This window comes from Carex rostrata, chromosome 11, assembly GCF_964058835.1.
Source record: "Carex rostrata chromosome 11, lpCarRost1.2, whole genome shotgun sequence".
NCBI lineage: Eukaryota > Viridiplantae > Streptophyta > Magnoliopsida > Poales > Cyperaceae > Carex > Carex rostrata.
In genome coordinates this window covers 4,238,037-4,250,493 of record NC_135928.1, presented here as the reverse complement: position 1 = coordinate 4,250,493, position 12,457 = coordinate 4,238,037, and the positions used below count along the sequence as shown (strand labels likewise).

General features: G+C 32.3%; 1 protein-coding gene and 1 long non-coding RNA gene across 2 annotated transcripts in view; both read left to right on the top strand.

The window, feature by feature from the left end:
- Window positions 1-12,457, top strand: part of LOC144562268 (putative UDP-arabinose 4-epimerase 2) — an 80,899-nt gene that overhangs the window by 61,980 nt on the left and 6,462 nt on the right. The gene's annotated exons all lie outside the window — the stretch shown is intronic.
- On the top strand, window positions 107-701 carry LOC144562270 (uncharacterized). The gene is made up of 3 exons (XR_013514032.1): window positions 107-248; window positions 285-329; window positions 613-701. It is a non-coding gene; the product is annotated as an uncharacterized LOC144562270 (long non-coding RNA).

Genomic DNA, 12,457 nt, shown 5'->3' with positions numbered 1-12,457 from the left:
ACAAGGACAAACAATGAATTGATTATCATAAAATTAAATACAAAACTGAAGCGGCTTTGATGTGGCATGCATTATGGCTACCTAGTGTTGGCATGGGTACTAATTCCTTGTCAGTGTTTTCTGGCCTGAACAACGAAAATTACCTTAGTGGCATAGTGCTTTTACTGTAATGTTGGTCATCTATTGAAGGACAGTAAATGGACCTGGAAGAACAAAGTAAATTGAATAATACAAGCCAGAGTGATTAGGTTAATAATAGAAAAGGATCTTACTTTTTTTAAGAGTACTGTCATACTGAATCAAATATTATACTATTTAAGTACAAAATGGTTTAGGTTTAATCAGTTTTCTTTTGGGTTTGTTAACTATCAATGGCATTGACAACCATTAGTTGTGTTAAAAATGTTCCTTATTTATTTTGTTTCAATTTACTACTGTTGTGGGAAAATAATTTTTTATCCTTCGTAAATTGATGGTTGTGATGTAGAATGTACAGTAAAATGAGAGGTACGCAAAATCTTGGATGCGCAACAGAAGCATCCAAAAGTAAAAAAAAATAAAAAATGAGAATTTTAGTATCAAGATGAAAAAACCACCATTTTCTTGTAGTAGGCGAATGACCTACTATGATATTTTTTATTAATTTAAAATGAAAGTTGCTGATTATAGGACAAGAAAATGAAGAGAAAAGATGAATAATAAAAAGAACAGAGGCAAAACAGAAAGAAACAGAGAATATTAAAGCATTGTTTTTGATATACAGAGATTACATATATCTTAATAGAACAAATAAATAATAGAAACTAGGTAACTTGGAATAAGAGTTGGATAATAATGGCTTATTTTTAGTGGCGGAACCACATTGAATCAAAGCCTGAATTTGAAAAAACTGAGTATAGATCTATGCATAATCGAATTGTTGCCTATTTTTACAAAAAAATTTGTCTATTCCTCCACAGTTCACAGACTAAATTGGTTAATTTACGGCTATCCGCAACCCGTTAATTGTACCGGTAAATTTTTTGCCTACTCCTAATAAAATTCCTGACTACGCCCTTATACCAAGAAATAAAATCTCGATGATCCTAACACTATTATTTGGCAAATCTACCCTAATTTGTGAATTCATGCAATTTGTTATTATTAATATTTCAAAGCTATTCAATGTGCACATCCCTGACATTTGGATTCTGATCAGCAAGACATGGGTTCCATAAATTTAAAATAGCTGTAAGGTGTTGCTCGGGACCTAGTAATTGTGTTTATTTGAATAAATGAGCGGAAGAGAGTAGTAAAAAACAAAAATAAAAAAGCACTCTGATTCCTTGAAGATGTGTGATATATGACATACAAAGCAACATGTACGTTCATCTCCCTTTCCAAACAATCTTTGGTAAGTCAATAGGGAAGATTTACAACCAAGTTAGAGGGTGTGTAATCTTTATAATTCTAAAATTTTAACCATGTATATATTGAAATTTAAATTTATTTTAAGTTTTCATGTAGTTCAGCTCCCTTCGTAATATTAAATGTGTACTTGTAACTTAGTAGCTAGAGTTTCAATTTATGGTGAGACTGGATTCAAATCCAGCTGTTAGACAATATTTACATTTCGGCCTCTCCAATTTATAGTTGTAGAGATTTGATTCAAATCATAGCTGCTACGTACATATTATGCATTTTACATTTCAGCTTCTCCAATTTAAATTTTCTAGCTCCGCTTCAGTTAAGTCACTGAGTACAAGAGATGTAAATAACCTTTGGGAATGCTATATCAGTTGTGGAGAAAATAAATAGAGAAAACATTTTCAAACGGTGGCCCCTTTTTGTCACTTGGATGGCATCATGAATAAATGAGATGCGGTCAATACTTGCACGAACTGAAACAACAGAATCATAAAAACCCTGTCCCATTAAAAGGATGCATAATTTTACTGTCGATTAAATTTTCTCACATGTTATAGGCATTCAATTGTACTACGTATAAGAGAGACATTAAAACGAAAAGAAAAGTTATTTAATTGACTTGATTATACAAATTAAAAGAGGATTTTAAAGAGAACACAGAAAGAGTTATTACAAAGCTTACAGGCCTTACAGCAATGAATAAGCTCTGTGATGCAAAATTGGGTGCAATAAAAGCAGTAAACCACCATTTAATTATTTCAAGTACAAATTCGCATGGGATGCTGTGTTTTGAAAAGGAGAAATCTTGAACAGCTAGTCAAAATTCTTAAATGCTCGTACATGAATTAATAAAATAAGAAGTACGACACAAATTTTACAAATATTGCAAATTAGATTCAGATGGATAATAAAATTCACACTCGTTTAGTTTCTTAATTATAAAATGTTTTACAGGATACCAAAATGTTAATTAAAAAATATTAGTTATCTTAAAAATAATTGTACATTTTTCACACTTGATGAAATAAATGTTTAATTACATGTTTCAAACTTGGCTAAACAAAATTGAAAATAGTTTGTGCTTTATAGAACAACTTTCTACACTATTTACGCTTTCATAAAAGAGTGAACTCTATGTAAACTTTGTTATGTCAAATATGAAATATGTATAAAGTTCACCCTCATTAAAAATAATTATGTATAAATTTCAATTTGCATAGAGTTGTTAAATTATGAGCTAGTTATTCAAATTTAAAATAAATCGATAATTTTTGTATAGTTGCATGTTCCATACTAAAAACTTAGTTACCATTATTCAACATAACGTCTTGTTTTCTCTCAATAGAAAAATTTATCCAACGATGACTTTTGATTTTAATAAAGATCTGACTTTTATGTATACCCAAGTGTGCAGGGTTGCAGACGAACTTAATTATCCAGCAGAATCAGCTTATTAATTATGTGACAAAAGACAATGCTGTGTGTGACAGACAGGTTACATATATATTTGAATTCCATTGAAGTTGAAATGTTGATCTCTAATATCTTCTCCTAAGAAAAAACCCCTTAATTAACAGGTCATGCTTTCTGTTTATTGTACAGTTTCACTACTTTTAAAACGTTGTACGTTGGATTTTGAAATAAACAAATAAACTAGACGTACATTTCAATAAATAAACAAATTCTCTTTTATTCACTACTTGTAATTCGAATGCGAATACGAATACAAATATAATTTAAATACATAATTCCGCTATTGTAAAAAAATTAACTTATTATTCAACATATTATTTTTCTCATTAACACATAAAAGTAACATGAAATATGAATATAAGTCGAATATTCAATTAATATAGTGAAGAAAATATTTTTTCTTATGATAAACTTGTGACGTCATTACGAAAACTTTTGTCTTCTAATCCTGATTGTTCACATGTCTTGATGTTTCATAGTCACATTTAATTTGCTTCAACTTTTTATATATATATTTTTGTTCATAGTAAGTTACTAGCTATGTCATCTCGAATGCGTATCGTTTGCATTAACTCAAAAGATTCCTTTTGAGTTATTGAATCTCAACCGTCTGATTTTAAACGGAGCCAATCCGGTTTCTGCTTATGATATATAAAGCTCTTTAATATTAGTGCAGATCTAATCTGCACGAATCTTAAAACAGATTGGATGGTCATAATTCATTAACTCAAAAGATTCCCTTTTGAGTTAACGCAGAGGATATGAATTCATGTCATCTCCATATAGGGTATTGCTCTCGGGTAGGGGCAGGACGGGCCAGGTATACCTGGGTACGGGCACGGGTATCACAGGTAGACGGGTATCTCGGGCTGGGCATCCCGTTTTTTTTTTTCAAAAATTGTACCCTGCCTGTTCTATACCCGTGCCCGTTGTACCCTTGAGAGGCAAGGCGGTCCGGTCCGGTTTTTTTTTTTCTATTTTTTTTCTGTTTTTTTATTCACATAAAGATACAGTTTGCTTGTTAGGAAATGAAAATAAATTCTCAGCATTAAATGTACTGATTAACGATATCAAAGATTTTAGACTAATATAATGGAATTGTTAAAAGGTTTCTTATATGAAAGATACTCACAATACTATTATTGAATAATTTTTCTGTCCTTAAAAAATCATCATTGATTATTTAGAATGCATCTTAAATGGTATTTATCTTAAAATTTAGATATACTTCTGTCATTTATTTGAACAAAAAAAAAAAAACTAAATACGTATGACATTTTGTCAAATTTACAGATATGTGAAAGAAAATGGAAGCACGCTAGAATTAAATTATATTAAGCGAAAGCTTATCAATATGTTTAGTTTTTAAAGAGCTCAAGACAATCCACCAAGTTGGATGAAATAAGAAATATGATTATATTTTAGGAACGGTTGTATTGCCAATATTACATTTATTTGTGAACCGGAGGGAGATTTGGTTCAAAATTTTGAATTTCAAAAAAAAAAGAGAGTCGGGTAGGGTACCCGAGTAGGGATAAGTCGGGTACACGAGTACGGGCACAACGGACACGGATATGGTCGGGTACGGATATAAATCGGTCCGGGTATGATCAGGTTTTTGCTCAAAAAAGAGTGACCGGCCTGTTTTTTGGCCGTATCCGTGTACCCGTTTATCCAACCTATACCTGAGCTCGAGCATAGGTACCCCGGGCATAGAGTACGGGCGGGCAGAGCACTGGCTGCCCTATGCGGATATAATCAATCCACTATCTCCATATTCTCTCGTCAACAGGTGACTGTTATCGAGTAAACAGGTTGAAAAAGCAGAACGGCACACTAGCCTAGCCTGCATGAAAGGAACGTCTGAGATCACCTCCAACATTGCATATGGTGGTGGGCCCTACCACCCAGTGCTTATGCCAGTATGCTGATGACAGTTGGGGCCTTGGGGGCAGGAGGTGCGTTTGGGAGTATCAACAGGAACCTATTATTCCGATCGATCTCAACCAATGAAAAAATAATTTTTTCATGTACAAATCTCAACAACCTTCTTTTTTTACACGCGAATTTAACAAAGATAAACTGTTGAGATCAAAATAACATGTTCATGTTATCCTTTCGAATAACGACATATTTATTTCTCCTCACACTTTATTTGAATGGAGAGTAGAGGAAAAGAGGAGAGGTGAAGAATTAAATAGAAGGGAATGGGATGAAATAGAAAAAAAAAAAAAAAAATTCGATTTGAATGATTAATTAAAAATAATAATTTTAATCTAGGAAGTTGCTCTAGAATTGTGACAAATTCGGTAGTTAGTGTAGATTTGTGACAAAAATTTTTGGATCATGAGATTATATATGTAATATATAAATTGGACATTTGTGTCATTTTTTTGAAAATATTTACAACAATTTTATTTTTCCATCTTTTAGACCGTTACAACTGAAATTTAAAAGAAAATTGGTTTAATTAATTAAAATGATGCAAGATTAAAACTTTCTCTACCTATACTTTTCACTTCCAATATAATTTTGTCAACCAAATATAATTAGAAGGAAACTTTTCATTTCTTTCCATTCCCGCTGTTCCTCTACTCTCCATTCAAACAAGATGTCAGGGACCAGACCGGGTAGAATACTCACAGTCAGACCAAACTCTCAATTCGATTCTTATTTTAAATATATAGGAGTCCGCTTTAAAATTTATGCTAGATGGAAACTGAGAATTCACATCCGCTGAAATTCCAAACAGAATTTCAACAGATTCGGACGTGGAAACTGACGACTCAGACCTTATTCTACGGATCAGGCACTGCACTAGATCTGAATTTGATGTTTGGTGTGCGGGAGCTAAAGGTGCAAACGGATAAGATATTATCTGTCAGATCCAAATTTGTATTCAAAATTTTATGAATTCAGATAATTTACGGATACAAAAATGAATATAAATTCTGCAAATACAGATTCGCTTTCAATTCTTGAAAATGATACGGATATCCATATCCGTATTATTTTCAGATATCCGGAAAGCACTCCGTGACGAAATTTTTTATTGCGATACTCTACCAATTCGTTTATTTTATTGTAATATTTTCTGAGGTGTGCTCCGGAAAAACCCTCATTAAAAGAAAAAAAAAAAAAGGAACAACGACGGAGGTAGCCAATCCTCCGCACAGTAAATTTACACCCCAAATTGGAGGTAGAGATCTGGCCAAAACAAAGCTTGGCGTTCTCCTCTCTTCCCCTCCGCACAATATACGTACCCCTCCGCTTCCTCTTGAATTCTCTCCTTCTGGAGCAAGGGAGGATTGTCAGTCATATACAATCTGGCGATGGCTTAACCTCCGCACAGTGTTTTCCTCCTCCCTTCCCTCCGCGTACCTTCAATTGAAGCACGCCTTGAGTTCTGACCATCTGACAGTCTGTCTTCTCTTACTTTGTTTCTCCCCCTGGCGTATTAATTCCAATTACTATTTTAAAATTATACTATAATGAGGAGGGTTCAAATGCCTCCATTTTTTAAAACTTTAATAACTCAAAATTTAAAATTTAAAAATCAAAATAAAACGTTAAATGTGATCTATGTTATTTTCTCTCTGTGCTCATAAAAAAAAATATCACATTTCAATTTTAATTTTATGTGAATCAATAAGTTGAAAAATCAACGTCTATAAATTATCCACATTAATACATTTTTTACAAGCTCTTAATGACAACCAAAATAAAATTGAAATATCATAATTTTTTACATGTATATAGATGAAATGATGTAGATCATACACTAGTGGAAAAACAGGAATCAGGATCGGTTATATACACATATCAGTATCGGAATCCACCCGATCCTGATGAAGGCGATACTGATACTATCAGGATCGGTTTTATATTTTTCAAGAACCGATCCAAATAGAAACTATTAGGATCGGTTTTTTAATAAAACCGATCTTAATAGTTGTTATCTAGATCGGTTTTTGACTAAGAACCGATCCCGATACGTACTATCAAGATCGGTTTTTATATAAGAACCGATCTTGATAGTATTTTCGAATTTTTTTTTTAAATTACATAACAACCGATCCTGATACGTACTATCAAGATCGGTTTTATATTAAAACCGATCTTGATTGTATTTCAGATCATAATTCAAAAAAAAAAAAAAAAACTTTTAGGATCGGTTTTTATTTAAAAACCGATCCTAAAAGTTTTTTTTTTTTTTTTTTAGAATTAGGATCGGTTATTTTAAACAACCGATCCTAATAGTAGTAATCTGGATCGGTTGTTTAAAATAACCGATCCTGATGTTTTATTGAAGCTAAAAAAAATATTTTTATTTATTTGACCAGCTTCCATATATATTTTGCTGGCCAGCATCCTAAATTTTTTTTTGTTGCACAGTAAGAAGCAATAATCAATTAAATATCATATACACATTCTAAATTAATTATCATACACATCTTAAACTATTACAAAAAATTCATGTACTTCATAAAAAGTTTTGTGAAGCATTACATGTTATAACAAGAAATTTAAATCCAAAAAAAAATTAATTAACAAACATACAATTGACTAATTGGGCTATTTCTTCAATTAACACACATTTATACAATATACACATTTATGCAATTAATGTAAAGCACAACAATAAAAAAATCAATAATTACCTCTTTTGCAATCACATCACTTGAGATTAAAAAAGACCCTAAAAACAAAAACAAAGGTAACAATTAGATGGAAAAACATTTTCCAATAAAAAATACAAAAAAATGTGTTTTAAAAGTATAATAATGAGAAAATTAGATAAAGCTAATACCATGATAGTTGATCGGCCGGATGATTAAGTAACTTGAGAGAGATGTCCTTAAAACTGTAAAACAATATACAAACACCATTAATTAATTTTTGAAACAATAAAACAAATTAAAAACTGGCACAATTGAGTCGGAGGTGCGAGAGGCTCGGATTTGAGAGGAAGAGACGGAGAGAAAGAGAGAGAGAGACACGGAGGAGAGGGAGAGACGGAGACAGAGAGAGAGAGACAGAGTACTGAGGATTTGAGAGGAAGATACGGAGACAGAGACAGAGATGCTAAATTGAAAATGAGAGGCGCGAAATGAAAATAAGAAGAACCCTAGCTAAGCTGGTTATATAGGAATTATCATTAGGATCGGTTGTTTATAAAGAACCGATCCTAATAGTATCAGGATCGGTTTTATAATAAAAAAACCGATCCTGATACTAATTTTTTTGTATAAAAATAGTATAAGGATCGGTTTTTTATTATAAAAAACCGATCTTGATACAATTTTTTTTTTCAAAATTGGTTTTTAAAAAAAAAAAAAAAAAAAAAAAAAAAAAAAAAAAAATCAGGGTCGGTTTTTTATAAAAAACCGACCCTGATTTTTTTTTTTTTTTTTTTTTTTTTTTTTTTTTTTTACAGAATCAATTTTGAAAAAAAAAAATTGTATCAGGATCGGTTTTATTGCTAAAAACCGATCCTGATAGTATCTGGATCGGTTTTTAGCAATAAAACCGATCCAGATAGTTTTTTTCTTTTATTTGGAAACTCTTTTCATATGGTTATGTTTAAATAAATATAAAAAATTACATATTAGAAATATAAGTTAATTATTTAATAGAAATTTTATTTAATTTTCAAATTCTACTTAAATAATATTAAACAGGAGATAGGTACTATTTGACATTGACATTTCATTAATGTAATTTTGATGAAAATTAATGTAATTTATATTATTAAAATTTATGTGATAATATAATTAATTATTTGACATTGATATTTCATTTTGAAGTCATTTTGACTATTGAATTTTTTTATACAATCATGCATGATGCATCAATGACTTGTGTCATATAATAATATACATAGGACTTGAACCCTTGTTGTGTGGGGTTGTGAAGGAACGAATACGAACATTAGCATTTGGTCGATCGGAACCGTTAAAATGAAAGAATGTCATATTAATTTCACCATTATAAAATTTGATACAATTCGGGATTCATTTACTAGTTCATCAAAGCAAAACAATATAGCAACATCGCACGGCCGTAAATAGTTTACGTTGGATCTTAATATTATTTAAGTAGAATTTGAAAATTAAATAAAATTTCTATTAAATAATTAACTTATATTTCTAATATGTAATTTTTTATATTTATTTAAACATAACCATATGAAAAGATTTTCCAAATAAAAGAAAAAAACTATCAGGATCGGTTTTTAGCAATAAAACCGATCCTGATACAATTTTTTTTTTCAAAATTGGTTCTGTAAAAAAAAAAAAAAAAAAAAAAAAAAAAAAAAAAAAAAAAAAAAAAATCAGGGTCGGTTTTTTATAAAAAACTGATCCTAATAGTATCAGGATCGGTTCTTTATAAAAAACCGACCCTGATTTTTTTTTTTTTTTTTTTTTTTGCAGAACCAATTTTGAAAAAATAAATTGTATCAGGATCAGTTGTTCTAAACAACCGATCCTAATAGTTTAACTATTAGGATCGGTTTTTTAGAACAACTGATCCTGATACTATCAGGATCGGTTTTTTAGAACAACCGATCCTAATAGTTTAACTATTAGGATCGGTTTTTTAGAACAACCGATCCTGATAGTATCAGGATCGGTTTTATAAAAAACCGATCCGGATAGTTCACAAATTAGGATCGGTTGACTAAAAAACCCGATCTAACTAGTTTTTAGGATCGGTTTTGTTCAGAAAACCGATCCAGATAGGTATTAGTATCGGTTGTTTCATATAACCGATCCAGATAGGCCGATCCTGATTCATGTTTTTCCACTAGTGATATCCAACGGTTTTATTTTGACTTTTAAGTTTTAAATTTTGAATTATTAAAGTTTTTAAAAATAAATGTATGGTGGAGACGTAAAAAATGGAGGCATTAATTTGAACCCTCCTCTGCTATAATAGTGTTGCACTTTATATTTGTGCAAAGAAGGTTGCTACATCAGATGATCCTGACTAATCTTGTTGTCCTTTAAATCAAAGACTATGGTAGTTTACTCAACAACATGAAATGAATTCTAATTCATTCCATCATCAATATCATCACTTGCCGTGTCGTAATTTCATGCAAAATGCGCTGGCTCGATCAAAATCTTTATCCAGCACGTCTAAGTGGCACGTCATGCCGTGGGTGCCATACTGTGTTTAGGCACGGATGTTTTATTTTTTCTTTTCTTAACCTCATCCCTAGCCCAACCTCACCCTGCTTGCGTTTATAAACAGAGTAACAAATGCAGTTTTCTAAGCATTTGATATTTCGTTCCTGACAACCTATGTTGCACGGATACGGATACGGGTATCGTATCGAATACGATACGGATACGGCGATACGGTAATTTTTAAAAATCAAGGATACGATACGTCAATTATATATATTATTTTTTATTATAATAATTAATATTATTTATTTAACACTTGAATTAAATATAAAAAATACAGGGCAATTCAAGTATACATTAAATATGTTTGTTGTTAGCTTTTAACAACAAAAAAAAATGGCGCAGTGGTTAAGTATTTTGCGCTGGAACTGGGCCTTCCCAGGTTCGAATCAAGCCACTAGCAAAAATTAACTCATATTTCCTCTGGTGCACGCTGGTCTTTGCGCGGTTCACAGCTTCGGCTCCGCTCACAGTCGCGGCTCACAGGTGCGGGCGCGGTTCACGGTCACTGACAGTCGTATCCACGCGTATCTAGCCGTATCCAGACGAGTCAACGGAGTATCGGTGACCGTATCGACTAAGTAAGGATATGTATCGTGGCCGTATCAGACGCGTATCGGTATCCGATACGTGTCCGATACGGATACGGTGGCTAAACTAACGTATCAGAGTAACATAGCTGACAACTGATATATTAATGCATGGTATAGCTAATAAAACTGTTCAGCTGTTTCATCATGGAGACCTGGCCTGTTCTTTCTAATCATTTCATTCTCACTTTAATTGCGTAGGAAATTAGGAATGTGGTTAAGCTGACAGATTATTAGAACTTGTACTGTACGCTTACCTTTAGAGACAAAATTGGACCATTCAAACATTATCATTTGCCTAATGGAAGGCATAATAAAGTAATAATAATAAAGTTAATCTCCCCTGCTACAGCTGAGGGAATCGGAGCTTTGATCTAATGTCCTGCATGTACTCCTGTCAGAGTCGTTTCGCATCAAGATTCAGTCAAACAACTTTAGAATTTGAGAAAACAACTTTAAGATATGTGTGAATTTAGTGGGCTCGAATCTTGATACGAATCGGACGACTCTGAACAAGCACCAGACCGAATTTGATATGATGCCCGTCGGATTTGCCCCCCACTCCCCAGGTGAGGGCTGAACGATGAATCAGGCTCCTCTCCAAATTTTACGGATTTTATGAAAGAATTTTAGTTAAATTTAGATCGTTGATTTGAGATCTTAATAGTCTAAATGTTTTATTAATATGCCGAACAAATAAGGTCTGGTATACAATCAGGATTGATCTAGGAATTTTTTTTATAAACCATAATTAATTAAATTAATTTTAGCGAAGCAGCATAATTACTTTTTTTTTACAAAAATCATAAGGACCGAATCTCCAATTCGGTCTCCAAGTTTTAGTTTTTGGAGAGACCAAATTGGAGATTCGGTCTCCACATTTTCCTCTGTTTCGGTCCCTATTTCGACCCTATTTCAGCCTGTTTAAGCTTTTCACGAACACTCTGTATTCAGGGGCGGACGCAGGATTTTTGTCAGGGCGGGACAATAATCGGATACAAATAGCTTATCGGGTATAATTCAACATAACAAAAAAAAAATCAATAAATATAATAAAAATCCTAAATTACTTAGAAAAAAATCAACAATTCAAGGGAATTTGAAATCAACATTTTGGTTCAACTTGGCAGCCTCTGCCTTTGAATTCAAAAAAAATAAAATAAAATAAAAATATTTTGATTCAACTAATTTTCGCTATTTGGGATCAGCGCCTATTTGGGCTCTGCTAATTTGTTTCGCTCAGAGTTTATATGGGCTACAGGGGGGCAATTTGAATTCCAGGGAGGGGCATAGGTCCGAAAAGCAGATTTTTTAGCACTATTTTTGAAAATCCAGCGGGGGGCAGCTGACCCCCCCTGTGCTACAGTGGGTCCGCCCCTGTCTGTATTTATGTGATTATGTTTTGGCCATGTTTTTTCCAGGAACACGATGTTTCTGCCAGGAACAACCCCCTGTTTCAAAATAAAGGGAGACGGAATCTCCAATTCGGTCCTTATGATTTTCGTAAAAAAAATAAAATAATCATACTATTTTGCTAAAATTAATTTAATTAATTATGGTTTATAAAAAAAATTCTTGATCTAGACCATCAAATTTTAAATTTGCTACCGAGAAAAATCAAGAAAGATACCCTACTGACCAGCTGTGATATGTTTAAGAAACGGAATCTTTTCATTATTGGGGCTTTTATAGTTGTCTTGTCTTCCATAATTTGAAGAATCGCAGGAATACCACTAAATTTACTGTACAAAAAATGCTCAATTAAAGGGAAGGCGGAGAGGATTTGAGCTGAAT